A 22,724-nucleotide genomic window follows, 5' to 3' on the forward strand; every position below is an offset into this window, starting at 1 on the left:
CACTAGGACTATGGAAAGTTGAAGGCAGACCCTCTGGGCTTTTCCCTTCCTTCTTTGTCATCCATCCTCCTAATATTGCCTTTGCCTCTGACTCACAGTAGGACCTTGGACAAATCAATTTCTCACTGGGTCCCAATTTTCTCTTCTAAAATGCAGGCCCCGGCCTAGATGACCTTGATGATTCCTTCTCAGTGTAACATTCAATGACTTTTTGGAATCCTTGGAACCATCCTTGGTGTGCGGTTCTCTTGGCTTTGAAAGTACTTCCTCCTTTGCTGTTAGGTACTCCAGCAAGGGCCCAGACTTCCTGGGTTCATTCCCTTTGAACCTCCTTCTAGACTGGAGCTAGTCAAGATGTCAAGAAGGGAATCCTGATGCCTAGGGCCATTCCCTCAATCTTTTGCTCATGAACTTTTTTTTGCTGAGGAAGATTCATCCTGAGCTAACATCTGTTTCTAATCTTCCTTTATTTTGTATCTGGGCCACCACCACAGCATGGCCACCGACAAGTGGTATAGATCTGTACCCAGGAACCGAACCCAGGCCATGAAAGCAGAATAGTGCTAAGCTTAACCACAAGGCTACCAGGGCTATCCCTGCTCATGAACTTTTAATTGGTAAAGGTCTGAGGTCTGCGATCAAAGCCTTCCAGATAGGAAGAACCTGCCGTCTGTGCAGTTGACCATCTGTGATCATCCAGTGACCATCTGTGCAAGAGATTCTCAGATGATAAGCCTTTCCATACACAAGATAATCATTGCCAAGGTTTTGCACTGAAGCACAGATCTGAACAGGGACCTTATGATTAATCACTGGGTGTGAACTGCAAAGGAAGCAACAAGCATCACTCTTCCATCTAGAGGGAGAAAAATCTCCTGGGATGGTGGACGCTGTGGCAAGCTGAGTCCCATGCCCATCTCCATTTTTATTACTTCCTTTCTCAGCTTCTCTCCCTCCAAAGCTTACCACGAGATCACTTGTGGCAGTGAGGTTTACCATCCAACAGAAAGGAAACCCAAGAGCACTTGGCTAACAGACCAAACTGACTCCATTTCCTCTGACAATTGATAATTATTAAGCACCTCCTTTCTTCCAAAAGCTGTCTACCTGCCTCCCTTTTGTGTCTCTGGTACAGCAAATGGAGCCAGGGTTTAACTAGCCAAGGTTTGTGATGCCCGGTGCACTTGTGTTTGTACTTTTGGCTCACGGACTGCCTTTGCTAAGGATGAAATAGTGGGCCTTCCACTAGGCGTGGCTCGGCAGCTCTGCTAGTGTCTGTGCTTTATTGGGCAATAAATTAATACAGAGCACTGCCAAGGAAAGAGATAAATGGATACAACAGCAAGTACATTTTTAACAAGGAAAATGGCTTTGTTTCTCAGTAGTGTCATTTAAATGATTAGCTCAGTAATTGTGTAGCTTCCTTGATTGTGGGTGGGGGAGGGGATCCTGATTAAATACATCCCTGGGAGGAGGTGTGTGGTCAATTGTTGCTGCTTCTGGGAGATTTGGGGAAGAGGAGGAGATTTGTTTAGGATTTTGGGTCCTGGGAGAGGCTTGCATTTTCATCATGTGTGATACAAATTCTGCATGGGTTTTAAGCCTATAAATAGTGTGTGGTTCATGGCTGGCTGTACCTGCAGGCTATAATCAGGATAGTCACACTTGAAGGTGTTAGAGAAATCTTTTATGATTTGTCATAGTCATTAACTCCATCCTATGGTTAATAATGGTGAGAGGGAAGGAGAAAGGAAAGGACAGACTCTGTGAGAGGTTGCTCCTTGTTTGCAATGCAAATCTCAAAGCCCAGAGAAATTCTAGATGTCATCATAAAGGAAAACCTTCGAGACTGAAGAAAAAGGAACAGAAAAGAAAAAATAAATCCCTCCCTTTCCTGTATGTACATGTAAACATCACATTGTGTGTGTCATTTTTTTTTCAGAGGTATGCTTTTTTTGGTGAGGAAGATTGGCCCTGAGCTAACATCTGTGGCCAATCTTCCTCTTTTTTTTCCTCCCCAAAGGCCCAGCACATAGTTGTGTATTGTAGTTGTAAGTCATTCTAGTTCTTCTATGTGGGATGCCGCCTCAGCGAGGCTTGATGAGTGGTGCCATGTCCGCGCCCAGGATCCAAACCGGTGAACCCTGGGCTGTCCAAGTGGAGGACGTGAAATCAACCACTCAGTCATGCGTGTCTTGTCATAACTAATTTCTGGAAAGGGTCCTCTCCCCATCGGAAGATCAGCTGCGTAAGGGGTCTTTGTCCCTTGTCCTCTGCAATATTCCTCATGCTGGGAAGGTTGCCCAACATATAGTAGGAGATCAATAAATATGTGTAAATAAATGAAATTATCAGTGGACTATTTTCCACCCTCCAAATTCTACCCTTATTCCTTCCCACTTTAACCACACTTCCACCGGTTCCTTCCCCGACTGCACCCGCCTGAATGACTATTCTCCCCTCTGCTCACATGAGCAACTCTACCTTTTTTTAATTGGAAATTGAGTCCTTGCGTTGAACCATCTTTTCTGTTGTCTCAATTTGACATTAAAATGTTATAGTATTGATCTTTTTTATATCCATTCCACAAAACTTTGCAGGTTGCTATAGCATTTTTATCTGCATTGCTCTAGGAATAGATGAGTTGTATAAATGTGAATTCAATTCATTTGCAAGTGTAATAGCTTATCATAACAGACCCTTCATGTAATAAGTACATCAGAAAATAATTTAGCCTTAATGGGATATTTTTTCCCCGTTTCAAATGACTGGTCTGTATGCTTAATTGCTTAAGAACTCAGCTTTCCATAGAAACTGAATTTATATTTGCATGCGACCAACTTTGTGATTTTTGTTTTAGAAAGACAGAAAGAGAAGAAGCATAAGGGGAGGCAGGACAAAAGAGAACGAAAGAAAGAGAAAGAAAATATAGGTGTATATTCATGCCCATAGCTTACTTTATTATAGGTTTTGAGGACTGACTTACAACTATCTTATAGAAAATACTTACAAAAAGTAAGTGCCATAGGATTTGAAATCGGAGAAGAGAGGGTAGAGAGATTGATGCTTCTTCTGCTTTAGGGAGTGTATCTTGGTGATTTCTGATAAAGGGAACTTTTCAAGCTTCTCATCCCTGGCGCTTATAATGTTTCCATGTATCTCTTCTTGGTAGGGGGTTTAGAAGATATGGCAGCTTTTTGCCAAGGAATTGCTTTATTGGAACAAATTATTTGCAATAGAAATATGTCTTCTAAGATAAGTGCCATTTTAAATGTAGTGTGCTGTACCCCTGGCAAAGAATTTTAAAGATGACTCAAAGCTTTTCTGAAGAATAATTAATAATTAATAATTAAAGGAAACCAACTTAATGATCTAACATTTGACATTATCCTTTACAGTTGTACTCTTGGACTGGAAAATAGTTGCAAAAATAGCTTCATTGAATTAGAATGAGAAACATAAACACACACGTATATATGTATGTGTATATATATATTTACTTCATTTGGCAAGTTATTATTTGCAGAAATAGTCCACTATATGTGACAGAAAAATTAATTTAGGGACTGTGCTTTATCCTTCTCATTCATTCATCAGGAAGTATTCACTGAGAACGTGACTTATGCTGGGCATTAACAGAGCCACAAGAGGAATGTAACATTCAGGACACAAACTCAAGGGGCTTGTAGTCTAGTTGGGGACACAAGACATATGCACAAAAATAGTTAACCATATATATCAAGCAGTATGGAATGGAGTGTCCTCAAAATGTGAAAAATGAAATGTGCTTTGGAATATCAAACAAGGAAAAGCAGGGGAATCCATTCATCAAGGAGGACATTCATTCATTCATTTAGCAATTCTATATAAAACCCCTGCTGTGTTCTAGCCACTGATCTGGGTGTTGGGGTTACAGCAAGGACAAAACAGACCTGGTCTCTGTCCTTATAGAGTTTATCTTCTCTTGAGGTTAGACAAACCATAAACAAATAAAGAAGTAAATAAATGAAGTGATTTCAGGGATTGAAACAGTGTGATGGGACAGGCCAGTGCTGTGCACCTGTGTACATGTGCATGCTCACTCGCACACACATGACATGGCTTTAGAAAGGATAGGCTTCTGTGGAAAGGCTTCTGTGGAGGAGCTGGCCTGAGCTCAGGCCTGAATAAGGAAAGGGAGCCTACAGAAGGGACGGCTTTTCATCCTTGCCTTGGAAGACCAGAAAGATATGATTTGGAGGATGGGAAAGGGACAGACATTCTGAAACATTTCAGACTATCTGAGCTCCTTTCCCCCAAGGCATAGGGTCACAGTGCTTTACATAAAGTAAGAATCAGTAAATATTTCTCGAATGAATCAGTGAATGATACTGGCAGCCAGAAGGTTGGTAGCTGTTTACAGGTGAGATATTTTTTTTTATATCTTCCAGTAAGATCATTCTGGAATGAAATATATTAGTGTGCTCAGTGCCCAATTGGCAGCCATCATGCTAGAAATTTATTTATTTTACATTTACTTATAGAGCACTTACTACATGGCAGACACTGTTTTGAGTGCTTTACAAATATTAACTTATTTAATCCTTATAACTCTGAGGTCGATGCTCTTTTTACTCCCTTCTGACAGATGTGGGAAACAGGCTCAGAGGAGAGTGATCTGTTAAGGTCACATGGCTGGTAAGTGTCTGGGTGCATAGTGCAAGCCTTTAACCATTGTGATTCCTTTCCATGAAAGGAGGGAATGCCCACGTCACTCAGGACATTTCTGACCATCCTTATCCCGGACCAGTAGAAAGAGAATAGGGACCTTTTCCATTGGATAAGGGGTCTAGAGTGGTGCTGCCCAAAAGTACTTTCTACGAGGGTGAAAACATTCTCTATCTGTGCTGTCCAGTATCTTAGCCACTAGCCACGTGTGTCTATCGGGCATCTGAAATGTCAGATGCTCCAGAGGACCGAGTTTTCAAGTTTTATTTAACTTTAGTTAATTTCAATGTAAATCTCAAAACTGAAGCAATCAAGGGGCTAGCCTAGTGGTGTAGTGGTTAAGTTCACGTACCTCGCTTTGGCAGCCTGGGGTTTGCAGGTTCGGATCCCTGGTGTGGACCTATTCATCGCTCATCAAGCCATGCTGTGGCAGATGTCCCACATACAAAATAGAAAATGGGCACAGATGTTAGCTAAGGGCTAATCTTCCTTAGCAAAAAGAGGAAGATCGGCAACAGATGTTAGCTCAGGGCTGGTTTTCCTCATCAAAAAAACAAAGACAAAAAACTGAAGCAATTGAAAATATTTTCTGTTAAAAACAACTTTGTTGTTTCAGTAGGAATAATTCCCACTAAATGCAACAACTGTTGCATTACATACGGCGTAATATACTGAGTGTGTTGAGCTCACAGACTGTTTCTAGCAACTCATTAATAATTTTCAGTATTAATTACATGTTGAAATAAAAATATTTTGGATGTATTGGGTTAAATATGAAATATTTTAAAATTAATATCACTTGTTTATTTTATTTTATTTTTTTAAATGTGACTACTAGGAATTTACTGATGGTCTAGTGGTGAAGATTTGGTGCTCTCACTGCTGCCATCTGGGTTTGTTTCCCAGTCAGGGAACAACAGCACCCCTCTGTCGGTTGTCATACTGTGGTGGCTGCATGTTGCTGTGATGCTGAAAGCTATGCCACTGGTATTTCAAGTACTAGCAGGGTCACCCATGGTGGACAGATTTCAATGGAGCTTCCAGACTAAGAGAGACTAGGAAAAAGGATTTGGCCACTGACTTCCGAAATATTGGCCATGAAAACCCTATGAAGAGCAGTGGAGCATTGATACAGTGCCGAAAGGGGAGAGGACGGCGCACAAAGACCAGGCAGGGTTCACTCTGCTGTCCACAGGGGTGCTAGGAGTCAGAATCAACTGGGCAGCACTAACAACAACAAACTAGGAAATTTAAAATTGCAAATGTGGTTTGAAATCCGTTGCTGTTGGATGACGCTGGCCTAAAGTTCACCCTTATTCCACTAGAAAGAGTGCTTGAGCAAAGAGGAAACAATTCCTATTGTGTTTTTGGTGGACATTGTGCCATCATCCTGATGGCCAGTTCTCCATGGACCCTGGGGTCCTCACTCTCCTCATTGCAGTCCCCAGTTCCCAGGGACCAACATATGCTGCTGTTACTCAGGTTTTGCAGATGGAGTGCCACAAGATAAAGGTTTGCGGAAACTTGTAGATTGCATATGACCCTTGTTTTGCTCAAAAAGCTGTGGAATTCATTGGAGTTTGGGAGAGTCTCTGAACCAGATCCCATTCCTACCTTCTGCTCTTGCCTATTTCTTGTCAAGGGCTGACGCCTGTATTACCACTGGCAAGAAGCAGCTGTCCACCCATCCTGATGCTTGAGGACCAAACCCTGAATCTGGCCCCAGGGTTGCCACGGAGCAGGGAGTGAGATGGCTGTGCTTGCTCAAGGGACCCTGCAGAGCCAGGGAACAGCCTACCAAAACAACTGAGGCTGCTGAAACTCAGGCGGCATCAATGGCTCAATCAATGCCAGACTCTGGCTCAGTGCTAGCCTTCACATGTCATCCCTGTCACCCTAGAGGTCTGCTGTGCAGCAGCCTCCCTGTTGGCCTTGATTTCAAAGACGGGTGTGGGTATGTGTGGGAGAGGCGAGGCTCCTCAATGACTGAGTTAACTGAGGACCACTCTTACAGGGCCTCTCAAGTGGAAACATTGGAGACCAGGTAGACCCCTACTTTGTCAACAGAGACCTGACCCTCTGTGCTGGGCTTTCATTTCCGCAGGCCCCTGACTGTCGTTGCATATTCTATTTCCCTCTGCCTTAAGGTTCCTCCCAATCACTGCTCAGGTGATCACGGTTTTTAAATACATGTAATTAGTGGTTCTTAGTGCAGGCTGCACGTTTGAATTACCTGGGGAGCTTTATTTTCAGATACATAAGAAAAATACTGATGCCTGGTCTTTTTCCCCAGAGATGCTGATGTCATTGCTCTGGGGTGTAACTTGGTGATCTGGGTTTTAAAAATTCTTGAGTTCTTCTTCCCAGAGAGGAACTGATGCATTAAACAGACCTTTCTCAGAATTGTCAGAATTACAGGGGTACGGCGTGCTTGTTGAACATGCATTCTGAGTTCTTTCTCATACCATTGGAATCAGAATATGTGAAAATGCATTTTTGACCCACAGCCTCAGTGGATCACAGGCACACCATGATTTCAGCATCACTATATTCAATCACTGACAGCTTAGTGGGGATTTGTTTGTTAACCCCCGTGCTTATTAAGAGGGCCAAGAAAGAGGGTTAATGTAAAACTCAAAGGAAGTAATCTCTAATGGTAAAATTTCACAATTGTTGATGAGGAGATCTTTTTGGGGATGAGGGGGCTCTTCCAGAAGCTCCTGAAGTGATGATGTAGAGGTGATCACCCATTCCTTAAGCTAGAACTGGGGCAGTGTTTCAATGAGTCATTCGTGGTGGAGGGCAATGACTGTGCAGTGGGAAAGCAGCCTATGTCTTGGCTTGGCCAAGCCTCCTTGAGTCGTTCTCTTCTTTGCAAGCTGAGGATTTCCGGGATCTTCTGCCATGAAATGCTTGGGTTATGTTTCTGTATATTGGTGCAATGTCTCCTGGGGATCGCTTTATGTTTAGTTATATTGGGGCTTGTGTTCAGTGAATCACTCTGCTTACATGGCAGCAATTCAGAGTCACCCTCTGCCAAAATTGAGCCAACCGTATGTGGCATTGTGTTCCAGCCCATTCTGTGCAGTCTAACATTTTCTTTAGAAATAGTAGCCACTGTTGAATGCAATTTGCTGGTATTTTGTTGAGTATTTTTGCAACTATGTTCCTCAAGAATATTGGCCTGCAATTTTCTTTTCCTGTAGTGTCCTCATCTGCCTTTGATATCAGGGTAATGCTGGCCTCATAAAATTAGTTTGGAAGTGTTCCCTCCTCTTCAGTTTTTGGGAAGAGGTTGAGAAGGATTGGTGTTAAGTCTTCTTTAAATGTTTGGTAGAATTCACCAGTGAAGCCATCTGGTCCTGAGTTTTTCTGTGTTGGGAAGTGTTAAATTACTGCTTCAATCTCCTTACATGTTATTGGTCTGTCCAGATTTTCTATTTCTTCATGATTCAATCTTGATAGTTGTATGTTTTTAAGAATTTGTCCATTTATTCTAGGTTATCCAATTTGTTGGTGTATAATTGTTCATACCAGTCTCCTCTTTCATTTATAATTTTATTCATTTGAATCCTCTTTCTCTTTTTTCTTGGTTAGTCTAACTAAAGGTTTGTCAATTTTATCTTTTAAAAAAACCTCTTAGTTTTGTTGATCTTTTCTATTGTCTTTCTAGTCTTTGTTTAATTTATTTCTGTTCTAATTCTTATTATTTCCTTCCTTCTGCTAACTCTGGGCTTAGTTGTTCTTTTTCTAGCTCCTTGAAGTGTAAACTTAGGTTGTTTATGTGAAATCTTTCTTTTTTCTTTTCCTTTTTTTTTTGAGGAAGATTAGCCCTGAACTAACTGCTGCCAATCCTCCTCTTTTTGCTGAGGAAGACTGGCCTTGAGCTAACATTCTTGCCCATCTTCCTCTACTTTATATATGGGATTCCTACCACAGCATGACTTTTGCCAAGCGATGCCATGTCCGCATCCAGGATCCAATTGTGAACCCTGAGGCGCCAAGAAGCAGAACGTGCGAACTTAACCGCTGAACTGCCGGGCCGGCCCCTCTTTTTTCTTAATGAAGGCATTTATCACTACAGACATCCCTCTTGGGACTGCTTTGGCTGCATCCCATAAGTTTTGGTGTGTTGTGTTTCCATTTTCATTTCTCTCAGATACTTTTTTATTTCCCTTTTGATTTCTTCTTTGACTCATTAGTCGTTCATGAGTGTGTCATTTAGTTTACACATATTTGTGAATTTTCTAATTTTCCTCTTATTGATTTCTAGTTTCATACCATTGTGATAGGAAAAGAATTTTGATACGATTTCAGTCTTCTTAAATTTGTTAAGCCTTGTTTTGTGGCCAACATATGATCTATCCTGGAGAATGTTCTGTGTTAAATTGAGAAGAATGTCTATTCTGCTGCTATTGGAAGGAATGTTCTATATATGCTTGTTAGATCCTCTGGTGAATAGTGTCATTCAAGTGTGCTATTTTCTTATTGTTTTTCTGTCTGGAGGATCAATTCATCATTGGAAGTGGGATATTGAAGTCCCCTATTGTTTTGTATTATGGAACAGAATAGACAGCCCAGAATAAACCCATGCATATGTGGTCAACTAATCTTTGACAAGGGCACCGAGAATATACAATGGGGAAAGGATAGTCTCTTCAATAAATGGTGTTGGGAAAACTGGATATCCACATGTAAAAGAACTAAATTGGACCCTTACCTTACACCATGCATAAAAATTAATTCCCAATGCATTAAAGACTTAACTGTTAAGGCCTAAAACCATAAAACTCCTAAAAGAAAACTGTCTCCTGTAGGGAGAAAGCTCCCTGACGTTGGTCTTGGCAATGATTTTTTGAATGTGACACCAAAAGCACAGGCACAAAAGCAAAAATAAAGTGGGACTATATCATACTAGAAAGCTCTGCACAGCAAGATAACAATCAGCAAAATGAAAAGGGACTTACAAAGAATGGGAGAAAGTGTTTGCAAACCATCCATCTGATAAGGAGTTAATATCCCAAATATATGAGGATCTCATACAACCCAATAGAAAAAAAGCAACCCAATTAAAAAATGGGCAAAGGACCCAAATAGACATTTTTCCAAAGAAGACATACAAATGGCCAACAGATAGTTGAAAAGATGCTCAACATCACTAATCATTTGGGAAATGCAAGTCAAAATCACAATGAGATATCAACTCATACCTATTAGAATGGCTATAATAAAAAAAACAAGCAATAACAAGTGTTGTTAAGGGTGTGAAGAAAAAGGAAGCCCTGTGCATTGTTGGTGGGAATGTAAATTGCTACAGCCATTATAGAAAACAGTATGGAGCTTCTTCAAAAATTTAAAAATAGAGCTACCATATGATCCAGTAATTTTATTTCTGGGTATATATCCAAAGGTAATGAAATCAATATCTCAAAAAGGTACCTGCACGTCCGTGTTCATTGTGGCATTATTTGGAAGAGCCAAGACATGGAAACAGCCTATGTGTCCATTGATGGATGAAAGGATAAAGAAAATGTAAAATATATATATCTACGATGGACTATTATTCACCCGTAAAAAGAAGGAAATCCTGTCATTTGTGGTAACACGTTTGAGTCTGGAGGATATTATGATAAGTGAAATAGGCCAGATAAAGAAAGACAAACATTGCCTGATCACTTATATGTGTAATCTAGAAAAGCCGAACTCAGAAAAGCAGAGAGTAGAATGGTGGTTGCCAGGGGCTGGGTCATGGGTGGGGATGAAGAGATGTTGGCCAAAAGGTACAGACTTTCAGATATAAGATAAATAGCTTCTGGGGACCTAACAAACAACTTGGTAACTATAGTTGATAATACTCTATTGTATACTTGAAATTTGCCTGTGGAGTTGAACTTAAGTGTTCTCACCACACACACACAAATGGTAACTATATGAGGTAATGGATGTGTTAATTAGCTTGATTGAGGTAATCATTCCATAGTATATACATATATCAAATCATCACGTTGTACACCTTAAATATATACAATTTTTATTTGCCAATTATGCCTCAATAAAGCTTTAAAAAAAAGAAACAAAGTAGTAGCCTTGAACAATTTGTTCCCACCACTTCCCACTTTATTATTTTGTTCAAAGAGCATGTGACCAGGCCCAGACCCCTCCATAGGTTGGAGTTCAATGTGGGATCAGAAGCTGGAGTGTTCTTTTCACTAAGAACGAATTTTGAGAGCAAATTGTGTTAGATGCTCCTCTAGCCTGCAGATACCACTTCTTATGGCTTCAAGAACTGGCTTTCATGGTCTGCTTTTGATCTGAAATTTCAAGATCCATTTTCCTCCTTCTCAGCATCCAATGATTCAGTTGAAGTGAATCAGTCCCCATCATCTCCAGCAATTTATTAGTCATGTTCAACGCCAGCAAAGACCTTTAAAAAAATTTCATTCATCCAGGTCCCACAGGTTTCATAGAAAGGCTACCAGCCTCTGCCTTTCCTGCACTATGCAAACTATATGAGTGTCTGTGTGTGTGCACATGTGCACAAGTGAGAAAGCATTTGTCAGAAATAATAGAAGTTTTAGATATCATCATTCACCTATTGGTATGTCAGGTATATCAGGTTATTAAACAGAGAACAAGAAGTTCTTCTGATGAGGCTATGAGAACACTACAAGTTCTTAATAGTCCTTTCCCATCTTCTTCTGGATATTTAGCAGCCAGTGCATTTAGCCTTTCCAAGGGTCCAAGTGTGTCTTAAATCAGATGATCATATTCTTTGTCACTTGAGAGTGAAAAGGGGGCGCTCGTAATAATTATTCCAGGATATCAGGCAGACTAGGAAGTATAGTCACCATGCTCATACAGACTTGACACAGTCTCTACTGTTAAGAAACTTCTAGTCTTGGCTAATTAAGGTGGGATGAGAAGCTGATATAATAAGCAAATTACTTCCATGGTATTCCTGGAAGGTGATCTCCTGCATCTACTTGAATATCCCTGGGGACAGAAAGCTCAGTACCACATGCAGCAGGTCATTCCATTGTTGGATGATTCTCATTGTTAGATTAAGATTTAATAGAAGAATTTTCCAGTATGGGTATAAGACTGGAAAATATGCTAATAATACATACAGTAATGCAGTAAACCTACAATTTCCTTAGAAATGAGAGAAAGGGTTGCTTATGGTTTGGGGGACAAATGGAATCAATGTCTACCTTTTGTGTCTCCATTTTTGGGGGTCTACCATCATGGCCATCCAAGAAAACCTTCCAGCCTTGAGGCTTCTTCACCGTGGAGCTCAGAGAAAGCTGATGGAACTCCATAAAGTTCCACCAAGGAAAGTGTGATGAAGAGGGTTTCTGGAACATTGTGGGTATCATAACTCCAAATTCAGGAAGTGGCTTTGGTGTCATGGATTAAAAGAACAAAGGCAGGGAGGCAAACTTGGATTTGAGGCCCAGCTCTGCCTATTGCAGAACTCCCTGTGCCTCAGTTTCCCCACTCTCAGAATGGAGGTACCTCTAACTTCTTGAGGACAGTAGGTTGTCATTCAATTCAATTTAGCCAGTGATTCACCCTGCCCTTATCCCATCCTGTCATGATGAGTGCAGAACATCGTGGTCCCTTCATTCACTCAGCAAACATCAATGGGACAGTGATTAAGAACCTTTGGAAGTGCTGTTTTCTGTGTGTGAAACACTTCGTCTTATTCTAGTTAACTCCTTCTCATGCTTCTTCCTCTGGCAGCTTCTTTCGGCCCCACAGTAGACAAAGCTCTCTCCACATTAGTGTGACCATTGGTTGAGTGTCTGTCTTTCCTCTAGATCGTAAGGTCCATGAGGGCAGGGACCTCTTTGGTTCTCTGCTGTATATCCAAGTCTACCACAAAGCTTGGTATGCAATAGTCACTCAATAAATGTTTGTGGAATGAATAAGTGAATGGTGGGGGCACAGACATGAATGACACATGTTCTACCCTGAAGGACATCACAGACAAGACGCTGAGAAGAAAACTGGTGACTACAGTAGAGAATGTGAAAAGTGCTTTGATTCAAGTCTTCCAGGGTCTTTCAGGAGGCCCTCTCAGTGGAGCAGCACATGAAAGGTAGTTAGGGAAGGCTAAGAGTTGTCATTTCATCTACGTCTGAATGGCTTGATTTTGTTTCTTCAATAGAAGAAACAAACCAAAAAAAAAAAGAAGAAAAAGAAACAAGTCAAAAATAATCCAACCACTCTATGTAGTTGAATGAGCATTTAAAACAAAATCTAGACTGGCAACTTAAAATGACACACATGGCTGCTACTGGAGAGAACGTTCCAAGCAGACTGTGTTCTCATGAAGGTCTGTCAGCACAGAGGACACAGGGAAGCCAAATTACTTCCAGAAAGTTCTTGCAGGGGTGGAGCGTAAACAAAGAGTGTTGATCTGTTCTCTCTCTGTCTTAGACATGTCTAGGGAAGGTGGCAGAGGCATGACCTTTGCTTCTTTTGTTTTGGGAAGCCACGTGGCCAACTGTTCTTCTGTAACACTGTTCCTCTCCAACAACAAAGGCAATAGTTTCTTGATGAGCTCCCATTTTCCGTTTGTGGTACTTTCTGATTACTTCCTTTGGAAACTGAAGTCTGCTCAGCCACACCTTTTATAAGTCTTATAATCCTGAGTGGAAGTATGTCTCCAGAAGTCTAAGCCTATGGATTGGAACTGGGAGTTTTAATAGTTTTCTTAGCAGGAGGAGCATCCTATCTAAATTCACGAGATAGCTTTCTGTGGAGAAGATATATCGACTTAATTAAAAACCAAAAACATCTTGCTTGCCTTGTCTAGCTCATCAAACTAGAGTATGAGAATGATTTTGAATAATATTTCAAGATAAAGAGTTATAGCCAAATTTTTCCCTTTCAGAAGACTTTGAAGTATCTCTTTATAGATATTTTAAGAGAATTTTGTCCAAGTAGCACATACCTAAAATAACCAATTTAAAATGTTTTTACACCCATGTTCAAAAAAGAAAGAATATCTTGAAAGGATATTTTCTTATCTTTTGATGGTTTAAAGCAGTGGTTCTCAAAATATGGTCCCTGATCCAGCAGCATTAGTATCACCTGGAACTTATTAAAGATGCAGCTTCTCTGGCTCCCTCAGACCTCCAGCATCAGAGTCTCTGGGATGGGTTCAGCAGTCCATGTTTTCATAGGCCCTACTGATAATTCTGATGCACTCTCAAGTTTGAGAACCACTGTTAGGCTAGGGTGTAAACGTCTTGAAAGGCTTTTGATGCTCAGAATCTCATCTTGGCATCTGTCATCCTGCTTTGCACAAGAATGAATACTAGAGTTCAAGCTCTCTAAAGCAGGAGCATTCTTCTCCAACTCTATCCCCTGACAGCTGAGTCCATAGTGGACACTGAGTCACTGTGTGCACTGAATGAATGAATGAAAGGATACTGTAGAATGGTGTAGGGCATTCAGAGGAATGTGCATAAAGATCTTTTAATGGGATGGATGGGGAGGGGAGTTTGGTGATGGTAGACTATGACAATAGAGCCCCTAAATCCCAAGAAGGTGGTGGTTCTCCCCCACATAGAAATTGAAAACTTGGAAAACCCATACAAAAGGCTGAAGGACATCCACCTCAGTTCTGATTTCTCCTCGATAACTACATTGAAGCTCTTAAAAATAGGAAATAAAAAATTCTTCCCCCATTTTTTGGCACATTTCCCTGCCTTGCTGAAGTGCTAACCATGTGCCTGGTCTGCCTGTCAGAGATGCTGAAGTATGAAGCAGACCTAAAAATCAGACACATGTTGTTCCTCTTTTTAAATGGCCTTGAAAAGACAACAAGTGGTATTCTACAGTCTTCTTTTCTCCTTTTTTGTTTCCAAAATAAGTGTAAGGCTGAGACAGGCAGGAAAGCTTGAGTTACCTGACCATGTTCACATTCCCTACCCCCTAATATGTGTCACATGAAAGTGGAGCTTGTGGCTTTCTGACTGTTGGTCTCTAGTAAGCCGGAGCTCCAGTTACCCTGTGCAGCATTATTAGTATCTGATCCTCACTGGGTGACAGGGAGATTGGTGAGACGTTGCAGGAAGTGGGGTGGCAGCTGGGGCTATGGCCCAACCTTTCTAAATTAGAAATGATGCAGTGTTTGGTGGGGCGTCAAGCATTGCTCAGGGCAACCATCATTACATGTGTTGAGGACTGTGCTGCCGATTGACCCTGCCTTCTGATTTTCCAGGCTGTGGGAGTGAGAATTTGTAAGCATGAGGAGTGTTGTCTTGAGAAGCTTTCTACTTCCTTCAGGAAGGGTAGCTTATCTGGAAGAAGTCAATAGTAAATACCATACAAACAAAATTATTTTCCCTGAGGTGAGGGGAGAGGGGAGAGATGTCAGAAGTGGGCAAGCCAGTGCCTTCTCTTTGGAGACCTGGCTTTGTTTCCATCTGTAAACCTTAATGAAAGGGGCTTGCTAGTTTCCTTCTTATCCCAGATGGCACTTGCCAAGGCCAGCCCCTTTGTAATGGTCAGCAGTTGGTGCTACAGAGGAGAAAATGGAGTGTAATGCTTTTGGAACCAAGTGTGTGAATGTTCACATCCCTGCTCAAGCCCAGCATGGCGTGGATGACTAATTTTGAAGCTTGGTCAGTGTCAGTGTCAATGTCGTATTGTCAGTGAGTGGTTGTTTATCGTCTTTGGCTAACTTTCTTGATGCTGAGGGGCTTTGGTGGCACTTTTTTCTAGGGTACATTGACAATCCTTTTTAAAAAATGCCCTGTGTCTATTCCGTTGTCTTCTAGAGGAAATTATGTGTTTTTTAAAGTAGTTATAAGCTAAGGGCACACTCTTTTTTTCTTACTGTGGTAAAAGGCACACCCTTTTAAAACTCCCAACTACATCTGGGATTTTAGCTACAGTTACCAAAAGACAAGTAGGTTCTGGCTCCAGTGAGAATGCCCGATCCCTAGGAAACTCATAGCTCACTTTGTGTATAGGTAATAGACGAGGATGGGAATGGGAGGAGAAGGTAGAGATCCACATAAGGTCTCTGTGGCTGAGTGGGGTAGACTCTGGAAACTAAAGGGAAAAGTCTAGCTTACTAAGAGATCAGATCAAACATCCCAGAGAGGCAAGAGTCACTTGTATGTAACACAAGTTTCTTAGAGATACCCACTGCCATTGAAAGGAGAGATATTAGTATACCTCTGAGAAGGTGATTATGTTTGAGTTTTGAAATGTAAATATACTGCTGGGTTCTACTTGCAGGTTCTCAGAATTTTCCTTCCATTTTTTGTATTGTGATGACATATACATATATAAGATTTACCATTTTAGCCATATGTATGTGTACAATTCAGTGGCTTAAGTACATTCACAACGTTGTACAATCATCACCACTATCCATTTCCAGACATTTTTCATCAGCCTAAACAAAAACTCTATGCACATTAAACAATTACTCCCCATCTCCTTCTCCCGCCTGACAACCACCATTCTACTTTGTCTCCATGAACTTGACACTCTAGGTACCTCAGAGAAGTGAAATCATGCAATATTTGTACTTTTGTGTCTGACTTATTTCACTTAGCATAATCTCTTCAAGGTTCATCCATGTTGTAGCATGTGTCAGGCTTTCCTTCCTTTTTAAGGCTGAGTAATATTCTATTGGATGTATATATCACATACATCCGTCAATGGACACTTGGGTTGCTTCCACCTCTTGGCTATTATGAGCAAAGCTGCTGTGAACTTGGGTATACAAGTATCTGTTTAGTCCTTGCATTCAATTCCATTTTTGTCTTTAATATACTAGAAGAACATCCAAGATTTTAGAAAGTAGGACAAAGATGGCCATAAATTTAGTCCTTGGTGACAATAACTGGCAACTGGTGATCTGACAGTGCTACCAAAGTTTTCTTGTCTTATAAACCTAATTAAATTAAAAATCCAGTTGGCCAAACCCACGTGCACTTAAGCCAGACAATTTCTCAAAAAGCTCATTAGCTGCAAACTTGGGAGCTCTATCAGCAGATGGAACTTTTTCTCTAGATTTTTCAGTAATTAGAAAAGGTCTTTCAAACTTTAGACCTCAAATGGGAGATTTTATCTTGCTTGCTAATGCATTTGTTTTAATACCCTTGGTAAAAATATGCAAAAATCAACCTTTTAAACTTTATGATGCAACGATGTCAGATTTCAGTGTCATTAAACCTTGACTCTCAGGAAGGACACAGATTTTAGGGAAAATTTTCTGACAATGCTACAATTGCTGTCCATCATTTCAGTTTCTTATTTCGGTTATAATAAATTGAGGCCTTAGAGGAGCACATTTAAGTCTTCTGTATTTTAAGTTATGCAAAATGAGATGAGCGTGGTCAACAAAATCCAGGATGTAAGAGAGGTGACACTCCCGTGATGGCTGGCCAACATTCACTTGCAGAAGCTCACCCAGCTCACGCCCTAGAGTTACATCAACATGGATTCTCAGAAAGGAAAAGATTAGGTAAATGGCTTATAATTTATGCCCAGATCCTTCTCTGGGAAACATAAAATAATCCAAGAATCCAGACCCTCTTTGTCTATCTGTATTAGCCAAATTCTCCTCTGTCCTCTCCAAAAAGCCTCTTCTTGTACTTAATTTTGTTTATATGCCAGCAGATGTGTGACTTATCATAAACTCACCCTTTGCAGCTTACACTAAGAAGGAGCCCTGTTGTTTTCCAGGGCTTCCTTTGTATCTTTGGTAATTCCAAAATTACCTAATTTGAAAATGGACAGAGACACATTGCTGCAAATGTAGTTGATCAGTAAATATTGATAGATAAGTATTGATTGGTTAGTGGAGTATCGGTTTATCTCTCTGTCCTTTGCAGGGTGTATGTGTGTGTATACATACGTACGTTTACATTCATGTTTTATTTATATATTTATACGTATATTATTTTGTGTCTCACCTCCTCAGGACATGTGCTTCACTTGGTTTTCACAGATTCCTAGCCCTGATCCCACTCTAAATTCTCAACTTCTTCACCTACCACTCCTGACATCCACCACCTTAACTGAGCCTCTTTTTCCTAGAGACATGGTTTACCTCACTTCTCTCTGTGGAGGTTGCTTATTTCTTCATAGCCCAGGTACCACTGGACACTCTGGCCCTCTGTTGCCTCTTCCATCCTTGTGCAAAACCTTTTCTCTTGAGGCTCCTGCCATCCAGCTAAATCCTCACTCTGTCTCCTCTCCCTGCTGCTGTCCTCTGTCCACCCCCAAGCCCCTCCACTACTCAGTGATGGCTTCCATCCTTGACTCTTTCTGCTTTCAACCTCATCTCCAGCCATCACCTTCAAGTCTGTGCATGTGAATCTCCCAGCCACCCCTGTGCATCCCAGATCCTTGACCTCCTCAACTATGATGAGCTTCAGCCAGATGTCCCTTATATCTTGCCATCACAGGGAACTACTCCTCACCGCTGTCTGAGATTTGAAACTCCGAAGTCTTATTCAGTGAGATTCCAAATCCTTCCAGAAATTTTTTGCTTTCACTGTACCCAGTTTCTAAACTTATTCCCCAAATACTCATTTATTTAACAAATATGCATTGAGACACTTTGTTAGCTTCTGGGAATTTAGCAATGAGTGAAAATGGACATGCACCCTGTCTTTATAGAACTTGCAGTCCAGCAGAGGAGAGCGGAACTAACCAAATGATTGCACAAGGAAATGTAAAATTGCTGCTGTGATAAGTGCTACAGAGTACAGACTACACTCGCAAGGGACCTTCCTACATTAAGTGGGCAGAGAAGTGGCAGTCAAGCTGAGATCTGAAGGATGAATAGTCTTTGAGGGGGAGGAGGTAAGTTTTCTAGGAGGAAGAAAGTGCTTGTGCAAAGGCCCTGTGGTAGTCAGGCAGAGGGGGGAGCACATGGTGAATAAGAAGAACACAAATTTCCCTTAACTTGAGTCTAGAGAGGGAGAGAGTGTGAGATAAAGCCAGAAAGGAGGAAAAGGGCCAGAGTTTTCGGGGTCTTGTAAGCTGTGTCAGGAAGTTTTTTGCTTTATACTAAATCCATGGAAGTCATTTGAAGCAATTGAAGGGGGGCCGTCTCCAGTTTATATCATGTTTCCTAAACATCAAGTCCATTCTACATGGAGTATGGCTTTATAGTATTGCATTTTTGGAAGCCCCAGATTTAAATGCCCACAAAATCACAGGCATTTTGACCAGGCTTCTTTACTTTTGAATAAAGTGGTTTTACTCTTATCTGAAAGTCCCATGTATTCTATTTTAATGCTATTATTCTAAATACCAACTATGAAAGCCCTTCTTTCTTCCTCTTTCCTTTCATCTTGAATACGTCTATGCCTAGACCATTGTTTGGAGTCAAACTGACTGTTTCCAGGGAGTCAGTTTACAGCATTTTGTGTAAGCACTGCCAGAAGTCGTGTCATGTGCCCTACGTTAGATTGGGAACTTAGGGGACGTTTGGGTGTTTAAATGGCACTATCAAAATACTGGTTTTATACTTTACAAACCTTTTGTTATTTATGATAACAAAAATACCTTTTATATCTTCTTCCATTGAGAACCACTAATGGTTTAGGACGAGAAAAACATATTACTATACTTGCCAGATTGTGAAGGAAAAAAACAGCCTTCCCTATTTCCCTTAAGAAAACGCTGGGACAAAGTGGGTGAGCTTCTTGGGGTAAAACCAACAGAAACATGGACTTTTCAAAGAATCACAGAGGCAGGAGAGGGGGCTGGGCCAGACCACCACTCAGCTCCCTGTAGCACTGGCAGAGTTCAGCACAGACCCAGGAAAGAGCCAGTCAATGGCCCCTCTAGGTTGTGTTTTAAATGGCATAGAGGTGGCATAAAAGAGTGCCGCCTTTTCAGACCAGAAATTTTTAGTCCTTTCCCTGTATGTAGTAACCTATAAAGGTACCTCTGATAATACTCTGTTCCAATCCCACCATTTCACAGATTGGGAAACTGAGTCCCAGAGACATTAAGTGATGTGCTCAAGGGCATACTGCTTATTGGGGCAGAGTCGAGATTCAAACTCAGGCCAGCCTCCTGACTGGAATCCTGCGCTCCACCCGTCATGTGTCAGGCCTATGATGCACCTGGCGTCTGCCCTTCTCTGGAATAGCCAGGTGGCTGTGAAGTGTCAGGAATTCTCCTCTCCTCTTCCTTGGTTTTCTATTCTCTCCTTCCACTTCCCCTTTGGGAGTTTGCTGCGGTGGTTGTGTTACTTCTATGCCCCTCCCTACTTAGACATCCCAGAGGTGTCTGTTTATATGTGTAGCATTCACTAAATTCACAAGGGACTGCTCAGTAATTTAAACTTCTGGATCCCATGCAGCATTGAGGGCAAAGACCAGGGCTGATTTAGCTGTTTTCATTTTCTCTTTCCCTCTCTCTCCCTCTGGACCTTGTGCATAAGAGTTCAATAAATGTTTGTCGGAAGTGTTAAATTCACCAGACCAAACCTTATAATTTGGATGTTGGAATTAAGTTATCTCTCATAAACAAAATGTCCCCAGATGGTTTTGCCCTGGGAGTTCTTATGTCTATTTTTTATACATAGGTAATCTTATTATATATAAATTATACCTCAATTAAAAAAAAAGTCATGTACCTTCGGGATCATAGGTAGAAAGCTGTCCATTATCTGAGGGGTCGCAGCCGCCAGTAGATGGCTAGGTCCCCATCAAACATGCAGAATCATTAATTAGGGTCATTTGTTCTGCTGTGAGCTGAGCAGAATGTGTAAAACCTGCTCAAGAGAGAATTAATTCCTCCTCGTCTCTGTACTTTTTTAGAGCGCTCCTAGCATGATTCTCAAAGCCTGCAGGCCGCATACATGTGTTCTAATGGGCTAATTGTTAAGGTGACATTTGTAAATTAATCTCTGACTTGAGCTAAGTGGTTTCTTCTAATTCAGTAACTGCAGTTGTTGGCCACACATCAGATTCACTGGAGGGGCTTGTTAAAAATAGAGATGCCCAGCCTCCCCGTTCCCAAGCTCCCGATTCTCTGGTCCCAGAGCAGGACAAGGACCTCTTGGCTTTTTAGGATTCTGGCGGTAGCCACCTCTGTGGGCCTCTGCTCCAAATCCATGTCTGAAGGCCCGTGTAGCCTCATGTGCTGATTGAAAGCATTTAGGCCTAAATCCGACAACTGGAAACCAGGTCCTAGAACAGGCAATATCTCTGAAGAGCCAACTCTCCTGATTCATTTGCCTCTGTATTCACATCTCTGGACCTGTCTCTTCCTTGAGGCGCTCTAGTGAACTGAGGGAGGATACTCGGTGCTTTGCCATATTGTTTTCCATTTTTACGAACTTTCGGAGACATTTGGAAGATCTTCAGGGCCTGTTGGAATTTCCGTCACGAAGATGGCTGTGCATTTCTCCTCTCTGTTCTCCATTTATCATCAGACTCCTGGTGTCAGGTGTGAGGCACAGACATTCTTTTAGTACACTCTGTGTGTGTCTGTGTTCCTGGCATTCTTCTGTGCAAACACACGTCCTGTTTGATCTTGGAGTTTTGAAAATAGATGACTCATGGGCACCATTGTTCCAATGACATTTATCAAATTGCTTTTGTATTTAGGAATCTGGCTCTCTGTAAATATCACTCAGTACTCAGTATATTCAGTATCACCACACAGCCTATGAGTGTTTTCAGTAAACCTAAGAATATGGCAGTGAGCACCATGCAAGGTAGCTGAGGCGCTCTGGTGAACCCAGACTATGAAAAGTTAGAAAGGCTGGACAAGCTCTAGTGAAGGTTAGCACAGGTGTGCCCAGAGAAGGAGTGCTCTCCTATCCCGTGTGTCACAGTGTGTTCACAAGCTCTTGTTTGTAACAGTGCTTTGTAAGGTGCTTGGTCGTTGTGAGGGATATTCCGTGACTCAGCTGCTGGAGGGCAAGTGCTACCTTGTCTCGTGTATTATGCTTTTCTTGGCCTCATCTTACCATGTCCCTCGGGCTTCAGTGTCCCTCATCCCTGGGACTATAGAAGCACATGGCAGGATTCCCAGTGGCCCTCCCTCTTACATAAGGGGTGTTAGAGTGGCCATAACATGGGGGAAGAAGGGACACTTTGAGAACGAAGATGATATTGAGACAAGAGCCCCTGTGGTTCCTACCCTTCCTGAACTCCTTCTCCATTTATGTATGTTCCACCTAGTTAATAGCTTATTATATACTGACTAGACCTATACTGTACAAGTGAGCACTAATTGCATAATATCAGAGATACGTGTATGTAAGGATTCCTCTATAAGGGAGTATATTTTATGACTCCAAGTGGACGTCATTCTCTTGTTTTTCCTAGGGGCATAGATGATATGAACTAAGTACTTAGATGATTATTTGGAGGTACTCTATCACATAAACATTACCATTTAGGCTAAAATCTAATTGTTTTGTGTACTTGGACTGAATTTTTTCATATTTAGAGTAGGGTTTTCAGACAATGGGGTATTTATCAGAGAGATAAAAATAAGAGATGGAGAGATAGAGAGATCGAGACAGAGAGATAGAGAGGGAGAGAGAACTGGTCCTTTGCTAGGGCTCTGTAGAAGATGCATCTCTGCTGGATTCCTGTTTTCATGGCCAAATCCAAAGGGTTGATTCATTTTCTGCAGCACTTGGATCCAGGTTGACAGTGTATTCAAGCCTGACATGATAAAGAGCCATTTAGCAAGTTTAAAAATCACAGGCACAGTTGCCCCAATGCTGAGAAGCAGGTCCTCTCCCCTTGATTGTTCCTGCCTGGAGGCTGGGTGGGAGTGCGGGGGGTGCGGGGGGTAGTTGGCCCCCATGCACCTCATTTAGAGAAATCCTTCTGGCTGAGCCTGAGCACAGGTCCACTCGTCAGAACCTTTACTTCCTGGGGCTTTGCAGGTCCTTTTCCTCCTGGCCTTCTTTCTCCCTTACCCACTCAGAGAGATGCTGATACATGAGTTTGCATCTTAAGAGGATAGCAGGATTCTTTCCCTCTCATTGGTGGGTGATT

General features: G+C 41.6%; 1 protein-coding gene across 7 annotated transcripts in view; it reads left to right on the forward strand.

Annotated features, from left to right (window-relative positions):
- KCNMA1 (potassium calcium-activated channel subfamily M alpha 1) overlaps positions 1-22,724 on the forward strand; it is a 713,595-nt gene that overhangs the window by 329,362 nt on the left and 361,509 nt on the right. The window lies entirely within an intron of this gene.

This window comes from Equus quagga, chromosome 2, assembly GCF_021613505.1.
Source record: "Equus quagga isolate Etosha38 chromosome 2, UCLA_HA_Equagga_1.0, whole genome shotgun sequence".
Lineage (NCBI taxonomy): Eukaryota > Metazoa > Chordata > Mammalia > Perissodactyla > Equidae > Equus > Equus quagga.